At 42.5% G+C, this 16,889-nt stretch overlaps 1 protein-coding gene and 1 long non-coding RNA gene across 10 annotated transcripts in view; one reads left to right on the top strand and one right to left on the bottom strand.

Moving 5' to 3' along the window:
• The window catches only part of zfh2 (Zn finger homeodomain 2), a 363,357-nt gene that overhangs the window by 291,856 nt on the left and 54,612 nt on the right, over positions 1-16,889 (bottom strand). Inside the window, exon 1 of one of the 9 annotated variants that reach the window (XM_012375088.2) lies at positions 9,026-9,716. The exons of the other annotated variants lie outside the window; for them this stretch is intronic. The gene's annotated coding sequence lies outside the window, so the exon portion shown is untranslated. Of the gene's footprint in view, positions 1-9,025; positions 9,717-16,889 lie in introns of those variants that run through there. 9 annotated transcript variants of the gene reach the window in all.
• The window catches only part of LOC137000515 (uncharacterized), a 140,885-nt gene that overhangs the window by 117,682 nt on the left and 6,314 nt on the right, over positions 1-16,889 (top strand). The window lies entirely within an intron of this gene.

The raw sequence follows: 16,889 nt of genomic DNA on the forward strand, positions 1-16,889 counted from the left end.
CGCGCGAGCGAAAGAGGTTACACACAATTATGTGTGTGGATATATATATATATATAAATATACGAGCAAACGCATGTAGCTATATTTTGTTGCCGTTGCCGTGGCACCACGACCGAGACTCTCGGCCTGCGAGAGTTACGCGGACATAACTGTGGGTCTTAACCTCGCCGCGTACAGCTACATCGTCGCTGCTGCAGCTGCGGTGACTTCGCCCGGCGTCCACCACTTTTGCGATACCTCGCGAATTAGCCGCGGCGCCAGCGCGCTGCCGAGCCATAATTACTTCAGCGAAAATGTTTCGGCGCGCGGTAATAGCGCGCACGAGCTAATGAGTTCGATAATAACTGCGGTCGATTGTCGAACGTAGCCATCGAATAGGAACCGTGTAACAGCGATCGATGAAACGTAAGGGAAGGCGGGTTGCAATCAGCAACGCAGCACGGTGACGAAATCTTTAATTTCTCTGTCGCGAGCGAAGTAAAATCATCGCGAGGGCCAGATTCTTCATCAATATTTTAATACTTTACCTTTCTGTAAGTAAAATTTTTTTTTTTACTGTAAAAACAAAATAAATACTCTAATTGTGCTTCATTTGACATTGATGTTTATCATTTGCCTCGAATAAAGTTGAAAACGGAATATCTTATAAACTTTAACGTGAGGTGATTCTCGCGTTTCAGAAGCAAACAGATTATCGCGTGAAGGGCTTCGTCGTTGCAAATAGCCGGCGCGGTCTTTAACCGTGAAACTTCGTCGTCGGTTTCGCACGGCGAACGGTCAGCCGGGACCGGCTACCGTTCGAAGTGCAGGGAAAAGACGTCTGTACGGATCGACTGGCCCATTCTTCAGGCACATCCTGGGCCGGCCTCTTCCATCAACCCCGCCTCCCCTCGCGATGTCTCTCTCTCTTCTAGCGGAGCGCCGCGCGGATAACAGCAATTAAGTCTTCCCGTTAATAGAGACGATTGTGATTAATTATCGGATTTAATGACCGGCTACTTGTACTTGTAAATATAGACGGCATGGGACGCGCATGCTGGTTACACCGTAAAAATTAGAGACCATGAATCCTCGGGGCCCTCCCCCGTCCCTCTCCCTGCACCCGCCTTTACCACCGTCCACCGCGACTTCTTCGTCCTCGTGTGTCACCGGTATGTCTTGCGCGCCTGCCAGAGAGAAACGGCCCTGTCACAGTCCGCTGATCTTTTAACCGGCAATCAAGCAGGGCTATGGGACCGGCTGGCTTCGTATTATAACAAAGTAACTTGGTGTGGATGCTCGGCGCGTATACGGAAAAAGTAAGTGGTTGTATAGAGAGTATGCATTTTTAACAATTTCAATTATGCATGAATACTTCATACGCAGAATATTCATCCGCGTATCTTTTATGTGGGGGAATTCAATTTGATATGTCTTCGATAAAATTTGCAATGCAATAATATTTTAATTATAGACAACGTGAAAAAAGTAGATCTTTGTAACTCTTTTGTACAAATTTTAGACCCAAAAATAAACCAAATCTTACATTTTATTCAACTTCAAGCGGACGTTGCTTGAAAATCTAAATGTGAAATTTAAACATGTATATTAATTATGCAACAAATTAGATGTTAATATAAATAGTTGATCTGAAAACACAAGACTTTCTTCTGCGTAAAGTAATAATGAAAATAAAATGTTTCTTCATCGCAAAGTAAAATACTTCTTCATCGCAACGTGATGCATATTGCATTGTGCATGCTACGAGATATCAGCGTAGGTGTGTATGAGCTCATATGCTAAAATTAACTTTAACCAGCGCTTTTAAAAATAATTGGTAATTATCGATATTATTAATAGTTACGCCTGGCTCCGCGCCGGGAGCATATGCATACGCTGGCGCGTATGCCACATTAGAATGATTTCCTTGTCTCAATTTATCCTTACAATGTTAGCAGTTACAGTCGAATATTTATCTCAAACGAATAAAATTATACCTACAAATTGGTCCTCTGACAATTCATCTTTTCGTCTCGTAAATTCGTCTCGTTAAAATAATCTCGTAAATAACAGAGTCATTTCATTTTCAATCATATTGTTGTACTATTTTTCATCTGTTCATATTTTTCCTGATATTACAAAATTTTCTAAGAATATGAAATGAATGATTATTGAAATTGCGATTGAAACCTGCTATTTGCGAAAATAAAACGTGTTCGTGAATCTACTTAAGCAATTACAAATTGCGTGCATCAGAAGTATTTGTACATTCCAAGCCACATACACATCCACACACCGAAATATACACGCACATGAGCTTCTTTGTGCCCATTGTAACACGGGCAATGATTTATCGTCGTGCAACAATGTGCGTAGAAGTTTCCACGGAGAGAAACGAACGGTTGTTAACGACTCCGCGTTCGAATACCGTCGACTTCGTCGAAGCGCGCCGCGCTTTTTTCCTCGGGCTGAAAGGCGATTCGTTCATCGAAGTATCGATTGGTTCGTATAATAATTACCTCTCCCGCATTAGGGGCGCACTACCCCCACCGCCATGGCAAACGAGCCCCGCTGTCTTCTATTAGACTAGACTCTGCCACGAATAGGGGGGAGGAACGGGGAGGAAGGGAGGATATAAGCGGGTGGCGAAGGGGGATCGCAGCCCGACAGCTGCTCCATTCGTTGTCCAATCCTTCGCCGGCCGCGTTAATTAATTATTTATCCGCGTCGCGAATAAATATTTGCCGATTATGATGAGGCGGACCAGGAATTCCTGGGAATCGCGGCATCGATCGTCCCGCGTAACCAATCGGTAGTTTCTAAGAAACGCTCGCGACCTTTACATGGGCGGAACTTAACTCTGAGCGATGCTCTAACGACCCTCGGAGGCGCCGCAAATGGAAATAAGGTTTACCGAAAGTTTTTAAGGGAGAAATATATTCCACGAAGTTCTCTGCACTTCGAAAATATATATATTTATATATATGTCGAAAAACGGTCAATTGTGTTTGTAATTAATATACAGAAATTCAAATTTATAAATACATGTGAATCTAATAAAGGATGTGATTATTATCGCGCAAGACTTTGCGACAACAAATGCAGTCCTCATATTTCGCAGCGACAGAGAGACAGCATATTAGCAATTTCGTGTTGCGCCACAGAGCGTGTACTCACGGCCTTAAAATTAGCTTTGCTCTTGATTCGCATTAGAATGTAGCCTGGCCAAACAATATTACGTATAAACTCGCTTGTCACGCACGGCGGTTTCCGCAATTTATTATAAAGCCTACACAATGGCGTGTCCTAATGCGAAAAAAATGCATCGATCATGCAATTTAATGAAATGACATACTTGTTTCTACCGCAAACCACGTTGCTGCATTTAATTTAGCATCTATAGATATTTTACGTATAAAACAGTGAAGTATAAAAAATAAATACAACGTCAAACGATTTAACTTTGGCCAACTTTAAACGTTCTCACGTAAAACAATAGCATAAACAATGCAAACAAATATATTTTTCCATATATTTTGTGAAAAATTTTTAATTATAATGTCAATCTAATTTTTATCATTCATATATTGTCCTGACACGCGTGACTCACAAGAACGATTCAACTATCGATGTTAATTTCCATAATTAGACTTTCGTCGAATTTCTCGCCGAAGAAAAAGTAAGAGTTGATTTATTGAAGATGCGCGCTATTCAAATTCAAGGCTGAAGCACTCTGTAGGAGTCATTCCGAACGGACAGCTGCGGATGCGTAACGTCGTCCTGAGTGACAACGAACGCAGCGCAAATGCGGGAATGGCGTTATGTGCAGCTTTCGACTCCGTAATTCGCGAGCGCACCCGCGCTTTCGCTCGGCCTGTCGGATGGGTGGGTGGCTGATGGCGCGCGGCGGCGTTCGGGTATTTCTGTATCTAATTATAATCCTCGGGCGAGGGAGCGAGGCAATCGCCTAAAATTAGAACATATAGTCTAACCGGTGCACGCCGCCCGCTATTTTATATTTCGCCATCCTTTCTGCACCGGACAGAGTACAATCCCCCCCCCCTCCCCTCTTTCTCTCTCTATCACGCTCTTTTTCGTCTCACCGCTCTTCACCCCTCCGCTCCTCGACGTCGCGACTTGTCTCTCATTCTGGTAGCGGTTTTATCGCTCATCCTCCTTTCCTCGTGCCGCGTATCGCGACTTACTCCACGTCCAGATTCGATGCGTGCCGCGTGTAATTCATTTATAAAACTGCACGTTAAATTGGTGAAAAATGAAGCCCGCGTAAATTTGATATCGCGACAGTTTCATAAAGTCACGTATGTTTATGTTATCTTCGTGTCAAAACTGCAACGCAATAATTCGCGATACCGCGACCGAATTCGTTTAGCTCGCATTGATGTCTAATTAGCTGTTGGCGCGGATTCAAGTCTGCGCAGAGATTTCATTTACGTTTGACGGTTCCGCGACAGCGAAGGAGGAAGAGAGAACCGGTCGAGGTTTTCGGCGGGACTCGGCTTTCATCGAGTGATTTCGGCAGCCGGAATGACTCTCGAGCTTTTCGCACGAATGTCAGTCAACATTAACTCTGATTAACTAAATTCTCCTTCCCCGTCCATACAGCCGAGATTCCTCGCAGTGCCTTTCATCTACGAGCTCTTTGATCAATTTGAAATCGATTTTTCCTTAACGAAAATTTGATTAGATATTATAGTTTTCAGATAATTTTAAAACATTAATTTCAAACATTTCATCTATATCCAATATCGAGTGGAAAAATACGGACAAAAATTTTGTAATTTATTTTCGTGATTAAAATTTAACACGTGAAAATCTCTTTAAATTTCAAATTGCATTAAACTTGGATACTACGAATCAGTAGAATCCGCGATACAATCATAGTCGAAGTAGGATAGCAAATCGTTGGATTTACAACTAGGATTAATTAACTGAGATTGCCGATGCGAGTCTTAAAATCAACGATCGTTTCACTCCACGATATCGAGGCCGAGCCTCCGGCAGTTCGATTGAAACGATCGGATAGCGCGAACACCCGTAAGCTCGTGCTGCGCATACACAGCGAGGCTTTAATTTCTTCCCTCCTAATGGGCTTTTTCGCTCGAGCTAAAGAGCGAACGCGTAGGATTAAACGGCGAGCAATGGATGGGCGGCCGTCGAAAGAGACGATTGCGAGAGCGACGCCGGCAAAAAATAGATGAATCAAGAGAAACCGATGAGAATTCATTCCGCAAAATTATGAATTCCTATTTCCACAACTCCGTAGAAAGATTTTTTTCCTTTTAATTAAAATTCCTTTTATTCATTTGAACTTTCCCGGAGGAATAACCGGAAATTAAACTTGTTAATAAGAACTAGCTCGTATTTTTTCTTATAAAGTGGAATAATACAATAGAATGTCATATATATTTATACGATATTCAATTACATCGTTCCAATTTAATCTATGGAAGTAATTAGAAACGATAAAAAAAAAGTTAATAAAAAGGCGATTCTATAGAATAAATTCCCGTCAATCCTTTTTTATTCATCTCGTCTCTGAAGACGTCAGTGGCGTTTCAATGAAGTCGGATCCTAGATAAAAATAATAATGAGAAACATAATGATTCCTAGCGAAGCAGTGACACAAGAGACAGCGGTGATTAGCCGCCACGGAAGAATAATCGAAATAATGACGGGTTTGTACCGGCAACCCTCTCAGAAGACTCGAAAGGAGACGACGGGAAAGAACGGTGGGGCGAAAGTGCGAGACCCCTGCTTCGCCTGGTTAATTATCATCTAGCGTGTCGATTAATGTATTCCTGAATCGGCAACACGCAAATATTTACCAGGAAAAAGGTTCTTTTGTGACAACGCGCAAAGCGGTCACTACGCAATAATTATAGCAGTCTTGGTTCTCAATTTCAACATCAAACGTAGACGTAGAATAAATTACATTTGCCGCTACGCAATTGTTTTATACATGGTCGATTGTGGAAGCGGCATTTAGTTTACTTTACCGTAGAGTTCGCAGTTCTGCGAGTCGCAGAAAATTACCGGTTCAGAAGTTGGCACGATCTAACGCGATCGTGAAGAGCGATCGGGCCCTGACGTCGAGGAAGATCGCCGGGCACGCGGATAATAATCGTTGATTGCCGTCGATCGAAAGTTGTTCCGCGGGTTTTATGGGAAAATCGGCTGACACGTGACGATCGCCGGGCGATCGACAGCCGACTCGTTGGTACGTGACTTCGATCTTTAATCGTGACGAATCTAGGAAAAAGAGAAACGGGAAGAAAATGCGAAGAAAACAAACCATAATCCACTGGGATCCGAACGTAGACCTACGATATTGATTCCGCATCTTTGTACGAAGATGTAAATGTACAACTAACGTAACGGAATATAATATCCCGTGTAGATACAACTTTACTTTCTAAGCGATGTAGAAAATCTCATCGTTAATGTTTGATTTACAATGTTTAATTTCAATTTTTTTCCGTCTACTATAATATAATATTAAAAATTATACGATACAAGACATCGCGTACAATATTCCAAAGAAAGCAAAAAATACAGGCATAATGACATTGCACAAAAGAACATAATGAAATAGACGAAACTACGCAATGCATTTATTATGCAAAACGACATACACATTGCAAACTAAAAGAGACACAGTCACATTTAGAATTTTATCAGCTATTATTAAAAGCTATTACAATCAAGCGGCACGAAGAAAGAATTACGCTACTGCTTAACGAGACTTGATATTTACTTGAAATCCACTTTATCACTTTCAATAATGCAATATTATTATCACATATCGCACAGAAATCACTAACATAAGTCAATTTTTTAAATAATGTCCTGATTTCACTAGACAGCAGCGTATATCCTTCGAATCGAATGCTACAAGTGTATCGAAAAAATATATCGCATACCACACACGCACACAGTCACAAAAAGCGAGCGTAAAAATAGACGAGTGTTCGCCCGAGTCCCGCGAATTTTTCGCGACGACGCAATTGGATCGGATCGAAGCGGTAGGCAGACGACGACTTTTCGAGGCCTCGCAAAATTTCGAATTTCTCGCGAAACCGCGCGTGTGTCCGCTCTAGGCCATAAGAACATCGTTAAGATTATATTTAGGCATCGTAAAAGAAAATATGCGCCTGTTGGAGCCAAGTCGCTCATTACGCGAGACAGCATTAACGCGGTCGGTGCAGCCAGGGAGTTTTGAGCATCGTACACTCGTGTCAAAATATATGTATATGCAGCGAGCAATCTACGCAGTAAACCGGCATTTTCGCGTTAAAGCGCTTGGGAATTCGTTTTCTCGCATAAAATTGTCATAAAGTGTGCGTTCGAAATTTTTTTTGTTGCTTTTAGTCCAATTCTTCTACGGATATCGTTAGATCAATATTTAATCGAGAACATAAACACTGGAGAATACTCTTGCCACTCTTAAACTTAAAAAAAACGTGCAAAACTCTAATCTTTATTATATTAAACAATTTCTGACATTTTGAAGTAAAAGATTTTCTTTATCTCTATATCAACATTATACTAGTAGCTTTATTTCAGAGACATGTAATACTGTAATTATTAACGAATGTTTCACAAATTTCTTATTTTGGAGCAAATTTCAAATCAAATTCTTACAATCTAAAAATTATTTCACTATTTTTATTGAGAAAACCAATACTTTTATTTTTCCATTTATTATAAAAATAATTTTAATTTTGTTGTAAAATACTGTTTTAATGTTTCAAGCAATTGAGAAAGAAAGATCCATGATGAAGCTGCTATGCAATTGTGGACGTTGCACTTGAAATAAATGATGCGAAACTTATGAAACGTTGCGATTTTCTACAAACGTATGACGACGACTTTCGGTATCCGAGGCAAACTTTTCGAAATTTCCCGTTCTGTCAGCTCAAAGCAAAGTCCTTGAAAATGTCACGATTCTCTCCTCTATTTGAGAAATTCTAGGTCAATGCTGTCTAGTTTCGTCGTCACAGTACACATTGGCCAACATTGTACAACTAATTTAAAATTCGGTATCTTTTCGCGCTAAATAGAATTTTTACTCGCCATAAACATCAGTTGAATGATATCGAAATATGCACGCTTAACTCTCAAGTATCAGGTATGTAAAACGCTATAATCTTTTTCTTTCAATGTATTCTTGCAAATTTCGATAAATATGTTTAGGAAAAGTATAGACTCGATTACATTTTCATAAACTATTGGGTTCACGTATCGTTTCTCGTCTCGCGCTCGCTAAGCAGTCTTTGCGAATCGATACATAGGTACGTGACGACCTAGAGGGTCTATCGTCGTTCGAGAGTGGTCATTACGGAATTCTGCCTCGAAGCGTAATCAACGGTATCAATCGATCTGTTCGTGACGTAATCATGAATCCCGAACGTTTGAAGATCGTATCGGGAATGGAGTTCTCCATTAACAAATAACGCAAAAAGCACGCCGCGCAATTCCTCAACGCGGCTCCGAGATATTCGCAAGCGGGAGAGAGAGAGAACGCGACCGAACAGCTGACATAGTGAGGAAGTGTAACAACACATAGTATCGTCGCCTGTAAACAACATTCGTGAAATTTTGTCCGCGCCGGCGATTTTCAGAAATGTTTATCGAAATACTAAAAACAACTAATGCAAAAACAATGTCAAATTAATATTATTCTATTCCTCGTCTGCTGTGCTCAGACAAGCCTTTCAATCGTCGTTTCAAAACAGCAAAGTAATTAACGTAATCTTTTATTGCAATTTGCAAATAACAATGGCGCTGTTCGCCGGCTAATATTATTCGTAGAAAAATTTGCAGGATCGCGAGCGGTCGCGAAAGCCGCGCCGAAATCAGCCCCGAGTGCCTCTCCTAGGGGGTTGGTCGTGGAAAATCGCGAAGGGCGGGTCGCGGATGAAACCGGGGACGACGCGGGCGGGGTGGAGGCGGACGATCGGTGAAAACGCGGTATGCAAAGCAGGCGGCGAATTTAAACGGTCCTGCGCAGAACGAATGGCCTCACCTCGTGCTCTACCCGAGTCTCCCTTTCTCCGTCTCTCTCGTCCTTGCTCCCGCGCTCACCGCTTTCTCACTCTATCTCTCTCTTACACGCATACAACATTCACACTCGCGGATCCCTTCGCGTGGTGGATGCGCCGCTGCACACCCGCACACACAACTAAGACCGCACGCTCTTCTCGCTCCACTCGCGATGCGCGCGCGACAAGGACGGTAACACACACACACACGCACACAGTCGCGCTCCTCTCCCGCGCTGTCCTTCTCCGCGATACCCTTCTCCGTCTCACCGCGAGCTGATACACGTGTACGCGGCGGCGGTGGCGGCGACGACCGCGTATACCTCCCGAGAGAGCGCCGTCGTCGACGGTAATCCTCGGGCGGTCGGGTACGTCGTCGACCGCGCGCGATGGACACAGCAGCGGTGCAAAAACGCCGTCGCCGACAACGTCGACGTGATGCGTCGTCGTCGTGACGAGCGCGCGAGGACGCTTTCCACCCGGAATCGAGTAAAATGGCTGCTCTCGCCGCTCCGGCGCGCCCGAGCTTACTGGCTTGCCTCCCTTCGTTGGGTCTCCACACAGAGATCGCTACACACGTGCCGCCGATGTGTGTGGGTGTACGTAGACTTATGTACGAGCGGGGGAGCGTATACGCGCGCATGCACACACCGCGCCGCGTCGACGCCCGCCAGATAGGAAGCCGAAAGTGTGTACACATGCCGAAGTGTATATGTGACTGTTTGCCTGCGAATAAACGCGTGTGAGACGCTCCTCACCAAGATACCAGAGCGGGCGAATGCACGCACACGCGTGCGCCGCACTCTCGCCCCCGCCAAATAACCCACCACGTGTCCGCGTGCGGAACAGCTGAGCGTTGGGAAACGCTTGCAATATTCTCCGTGCGAATTGATGTTGAAAACTGGCCGAATTATTTTTATTAAACTCCCGCAAACACACATGACCTTCGATACAACTGAGTCGGCTATCAAATTCTCGCTAACCAAAAATCGATTCTAAGTTTATCGTCATCTGTCATCAATGATTCATGTAGCGATAAATCCTATACGTTTTCTTAAAATCATGTTTATCATTTTTTAATCATTTTTAAACACAGATCAAAATATACATAAATTCTTAATATTGCAATCTCGCGAAAATTGTTTGATATTTAAATTATTCAGCTTACTTGTAAAAAGTTTTAATACTTTATTTTAGTTTCATTGATCAGAATGTAAAATCGACAGTCGTAAAATATATAAATATGAGTATTTTTTGAAGTTCGTAATAATCAAATATACATTCTGAAATTTCACAACTGCAAATAAATTTCGACGTTGAATTCAATCTAGCAGAATATAATTGCCTGTCGCTGTAATAAATTCGATAGCATCGCGCAATTATTACATTACGCAGCAGTAATAGCAATAGCAAGTCAAGAAGGAATATATCTATGTTTGGTAAAGCAGAATGAAAAGTTCGCACGCGTAAGGGCCGTCAAGAGATAATGCAAGAGGCGAGAAAAAAAGAAGCACGCACTTTTACGACGTCTCGCAGCCGAAGACTCCTGGGCCGCGATGGGCAGAAGGCGCGATTGCAGTGGAATCGCTTGCTTTTCTGCATTCTTACGACATACCGTAGCGCGGACATTATGAATATGCAAATCGGCGAACAAGGATAACGGGTGCATTGACCAGCGCGCATTTAGTAGACACCGGCTTTCCTATCGCCTCGTCGACGACACGTAACGGTTCGCCGCCGATCGACTGGTGACGACGATTTGCGTTTCGGCGACAAGCACCGTGAGAGAAAAGCCTCGGAATATTAATTGCCAAGCGCGAGCTCGGATACGATATGTTAGAAATAATTAATATTGAGTAAATTAGGAAAAAAAAGAAAAATAATGTATAATAGAAAAGACTAACGATAAAAATATATAAATCAATTTTCCGTAACTAGAAATTTACAAATTTGCCGTCGAGAGAAAGTGTACGATGCATTTAACGGCTTACATAGCTATAGCTTATAAATGTCACGCGATCTATTTTAAGACTTGTTTAATTTAATCTTGACGTTTATTATCAGTCCGTGTCGAATAATACGTATAGAATGTACAGCACAACTAAGTAGATTGATCTCAAAGTTTTTCTTTTTCTTTTACAATAAAGCAAAGCTGCAGCATAATCACGTCACATTAAAAGGAACAGAAACCAGAACTGGTAATTAACAAGTCAGTTATAATAAAAATATTGCATTCATCGATGTTATCACGCGTACCCGATAACTTATTTACCCTTTCAATAATTACTGCGTTCTGCTAGACTGGCGGTGCGCATTCTAGATGTGTCAATCGCGATCACGCGATACTCAATTCTCTGGACCCGATCTCTCCCGATCGATTTCGCGCCTTTATCCGCCGATAAACTCATCCGATCGATTCGATTCAGCGATTGCAGCGGCCGAAGAGTCCGAAGAGGCGAGAGAGTGTCACACACGCGCAAGCGGCGGAAGAAGTCGAAGAAAAACCGGAGGTCATCGAGGCGTTGACGCGTTAAAACGTCCCTTCGCTTCTCTTCTCCGCAGCCTCGCCTCCTCATTCGCTTTCTCTCACCGGATTCTGCATCGCCGAGGATGGGATAGGAAGAAGCGGTCGCGCGGCCGGGGCGAGAACGCGAGAGATGAAGAGGACGCGACGCGACGCAAAAACCGATCGTTTCCACGGAGGAAAGGGAAAGGGGACGGAATGACAGGTTCTCCGCGTCGTTTCGAAGGAAGTCGCGACGAGAGGCGACGAGATGAAGAGTATAGGTACACGCGTATACGCTCGAGAGTGGTGGAACGCGCGAGAAGAAGAGGACTATGACTCATTGTGGCCCTCCTCCTCTCTTTTCGCGGTCGCGGTCGGCTGGCATCGGTTGGGGTGCATCGGGCGAGAGGACAAGAATAAGGTGGACGGAGGGTTGAGGCAAGAGGGAAAGAGTCGTGGAGAAAAGGTGGCAAAAGGAGGAAACAAAAGGCGATCGCGTATGAGCGGCAATTAGCCCCTCTAATGGCCCGAGAAACAAAACAAAGGAGCGAAGCGTCGAGCTCAAACACAATAAAGCCCGTAGTGCGCGCCTCTCGCTCGCGCGGTGAGAAAGGAGGCAGAGAAAGAAGGGACGTGAAGGAAGAAATAAAGAGCCAGGAGGGAACAATGGCGCGCGAGCCACCGCGAGTCGTGCTGCCGTTGCTGTTTGCCGCTGTCCGACGTCGCTGTCTTTGCCCTCCTCCTCTTTCCGTCTCTTTTCGTTGTTTCTTTACGCTTTTCTTGTCCTTTTTTTTAACCCTTTTTTCTTTTCGCCGTTAACGTCGCCGCGCGGCAACTGCTTCCGAATAGCCCGCGAGAACTCGCTTTGGAAAATTAAAAGTCACTAATAAGGTGTGAGAATGCTAATCGCACTCGCTAGCGACCGTCCTGTGCTCATTAAAAGATTTTTATTTTAACATGTACGAACTCAGCATTGATATTCTTGATCTCTTGACATTGAACACGAAGCGTTAATAATAGTACAATTAAAATCACGTGTTGTCATCGGCTAGTCTTGTTTATAGTTCTGCGCGTTTTTTCCTTTTTTTTACGTTTTTAATACTTTTATTCCACATTTGCGCGATTTAAATTGCCACGTAAAAGCAAGCTAATTACTTCGAGATACGTTCACTCATGTTTACGTTGTTATGATCAGTAATTAACAACTGCGATTTTACCTAATAAGATACAAAACGTGTTTTTCTCTGCAAATTTATGGACAGGTATGTTATCATTTTCAGTATAAATCTATGTATAATATATATGCTGACTAAGCTATAATACAAAATCAAATGTTAACGCAACGAGCAAAACAAGTCAAATCTAATGACGTGTTTTTTAATCGATAGCGATTTTATTGATGTCATTTAGAATGCAAACCGAAACGTCAACATCTTAAGCTAATTACTTTATTGCGATATGGAATTTTCTCGCATCAAACATACTAATTAAAGCGTAATTTAAGAATTACAATACAAGCGTATAATGATTTCAAATAGAATAAAAAAATGATAGATCTTTTTTAAACATTATATAATTTTTTAACCAAAATTGAAAATTTACTCTAATCAAATTGTTGATATTCGATATCAAAAATATATAATAAAGAGAATCGGTAAAAAAAGTCAACCATTTTTTCCGACCGACCGAACTAACAAGAGTTACGTAAAAATATTTCTGTCAAAAATTATGACGTCTAGTTGTCCTAGTTTTTTTTTTATCAGCGTTTCAGTTAATACGCGACAAAATAGGATTTTGTAGCTCGGCGACGAATAAGAAATTATTAATTATCCCCGAGCTACAAATTAAATGTCACCGTGGTTACAACGGTATTTGTGTGCGCGGTGTCACATTTGCGAAACGTGAAAACAATTAGTTCTGCGTCCGCGGTCAATTACGCACGGTATGCATCGCACACGCGGCGAGCACGTAGCCGGGGCGCTTAATAGAACTGTCCGTTTACCTCATCATTACCAAGTCAATTACGTCTGCCCGCCGTGCCAGTGGTCTGCCATTATTTCGTCAAGTACGGCACTTTATCGGATTTGGTGATGTTTGGTTACTCGACCGCCGCGCCGCTTTGTGTTTTAATGGATTACCTATATCATTTCCGCCGCGGCGGGAGATTCACGAAATTCACCGCGCCCGCCTCTAAAGGTGAGGTCATCGGTAGACAACATAGAACGTTGCGTCTACGATGTAGTACACGCTTTGGTGTACGGTGCGCATTCGCTCGAATGATAAAGGTGCTGGCCTCGGGGACGCGTGTAATCGCAAGTAAACCTTCCGCTGTAAATTCGTATTGCGTTCTCTCTCTTATATCCACATAAAATACTAACGCAAGAACTTCAAACGTTGAAAACTGCGCGATATTTAAATTGATAAACAGTACGCTTTTACCTTTTACACCAGCTTCATATTAGTCACCCATTTTCGAAGTTGAAATTCTAGTTTTAAAAATCCTACTAAAATTAATTTTAATCTTTTTTTTTACAATAAAGTATCAAAAAATGAAACAGATTTTCAAACAAAAATTAAATAAGTCAAGAAGTATCTTGTTAAAATTTATAATATTTCACAATTGGACTTGTACTATTTTTAAAATTTTTAGTGAATTGGAAAGAAATGAATTCTCAATGTAAGATCGAAAACACATCTTAGTTAATTACACATAATTAATCAATCTATGTTCAATACTTTATGTACCAATTGATAACAGATATGGCAGTCAAAGAGACAATACAAAGAGCACATATCGTAACGGATTATCATTTCCTACGCAGCACCATTTTTTCATCAACTCCGCAAGTTTTACGACGTATACGTAGACGATATCGGTCGCAATGCACAGATAGAAAAAAAGAGGGATGGAAGGGAAACCGGAGAGCCGTTGGCAAGGAGCAGCTGACGCCTCGAGTTCTTTAATTAAAACTGACCGCCCGCTTTTCTTCCTCGACCAAGCAATAACGAGATTTATTTCATAATACCTCCAAACTCGTTCACCGCGTGGACGAGCGTCTGCAATTTCTCAGGAGATAGCATTTTGCGGAAAAATCTGATTAAAGTAATGATCGCGATAATGGCCGCAACAATAGAAGTAATCTTGCGCGGACTTCTGATTAAATCTACAAAATCTACAAAATACAACTATAAATGTATAATAAGCTCCATACACATTTTAATCGATTCGTCACTCATTTTTAGGTAAGAAAAGAATTTCTTAATAATTATAGAAATACACAAAGTATTTGCCATAAATTTCTCATAATAGGAAATACTTTAAATTGACGGACCAATGATCATTTCTAACCACAAAACAATTCGACATTTTTTTCTATTTCTACGATATTGTAAAACTTAATATTATAATGTACACATAATCTTGCATACAATGAGATAAAAACGAAGACAATAGGATCATCCGGAAAAAAATGGCATTGAAACGGAAAGGAGAAACGGAACCAAAAATTTAGTGCCAAAAGAGCGAAAAGATCCGGCGCTTTTAATTCGCCGGAAAGCTAATAATTCTGGCATTGTGCGATCCTTACCGCGGTTATTGTTTCCCTGACGGAGCTCGTGCTCGCGACGAGAACTCCTCGTATTCTCTCCTTCTATAGTCTCTTTCATCCCGAGGAGGACAATGAGTAAGAGAAATGTCGCCTTTCTTTTCCTCCTTGGCACATATATATTGCGGCTTAATTATTGGCTTTATTATGATTTGCTTCTTCCGAAGAGGGACAATTATGAGACCAGAAACTGAGATGGAGAGACGCTCAAACGAGTATAAATAAAAGAAAAGAAAAATGAGAATGAAAAAAAGTACAGTCGTCGGTGACAATAGAATCTGTACTCCCTTTCCCACTTTTGTTCTTAATACTGTTGCAATAAGAAGCAATAAAATACGCGGACTATTCTGCTAGATAAATCTTTGCTACTTTTTAACACTTTGTTTTCAGTTTGGCAAAGCAACATGTGGTGCTAACTATTTCTGTTAAAACTTAAACTTAAAAGATTCAATTTGAAGAAGAATAAAGTTCTTGTAGTAATTAAAATTTAATGTGATTGCGGCTTTCACACATATTCTCGTATAGTTTTCTCGTTATTAGTTTACTGACACAATTAAACAATTAATGAATATATATTGATAGTTCACATGTTGCTCGACTTGATTCCAAAGTATTACGCTATACCAATTCCACTCCACGGAAGTTGATCGAAAATGATGGATTAGTCAGATCCTGACTTGAGTGTGTCTTGCGGTATCACCGGCGGCACCGCAACGTACCCATGCGAGAACGCAATGCAAAAGAGCGACGAGGCCTCGAATAAAATTCACACGGAAGCGGCCGAGCCCGTGCCACGAACTCGCGACTAACTCGCGTGATTGCAACATTGCGGGTCCGAGTAATTGCGGTGCCGGCGCGAGGCCGATTTTCTCGGAAGCGATTCGAAAAGGCGAAACGTCAGCTGACCGTATTGTAGTTCGCGCGGAAAGAGGGATAAGAGGGTAGGCACGAGGACTGAAGGGGGGCAGCGGGAGGTGTAAGGGGGTGGCGAGGGATGAGACGGCAACAGAAGAGGAGGGGGGGGGGCAGCGAAGAAGAAACGCGCATATTTGCCTGTCCAGAACGCACGGAGGGGGGAGGAGGGCAGCATAGCATGTCCCCCCTAATTATAGCAACAATAAAACAATTTTGATAATTATCTCAACTAGTGTATGGGAACACACGGCATTACGGCGGGCACGGCGCATAGGCAGAGAGACGGAAAAAGAGAGAGACAAATGGTGGAAAGAGAGAGCGAGCGAGTGGGAGCGAAGAAGAGTAGGAAGGGCGGGGCGGGAGGAAGACGAAGAGGAGAGGACACGACGACCGGGGCAGAATAATGACAATAATTACCATTTATATGCAAGTGCCGTCATTACCTGCACACGAGCAGAGCACGCATTCAATTTCGTATCTAATTTGAATAATTCAAACAAATCTCTCCTTCCTGCCCTCCTTCCTCTGCACGCTTTATAATCCCAATAAACGCGATGAGACATCGACGGCGAGTCGCTCGCTTTTTCAGTACCGACGACGATCATGACGACGCCAACGATTCCGCCCCGAGAATTTTACCCGTACGCTCCGAATTACGCGGCGACAGACGTGTATCCTTCCCTCCTTCTCCCTCCCCCTTTCTCGACCCTTATCGTTCATTCTTTTTATCGAGCTAACGAGAAAACGAGACAAAGTTCGGGCGAACTTTCGTCGTACCGCGGATCTCTCTGTGCCGGGCATGAGCGATCGCGATTACGCTCT

This window comes from Linepithema humile, chromosome 6, assembly GCF_040581485.1.
Source record: "Linepithema humile isolate Giens D197 chromosome 6, Lhum_UNIL_v1.0, whole genome shotgun sequence".
Classification (NCBI taxonomy): Eukaryota; Metazoa; Arthropoda; class Insecta; order Hymenoptera; family Formicidae; genus Linepithema; species Linepithema humile.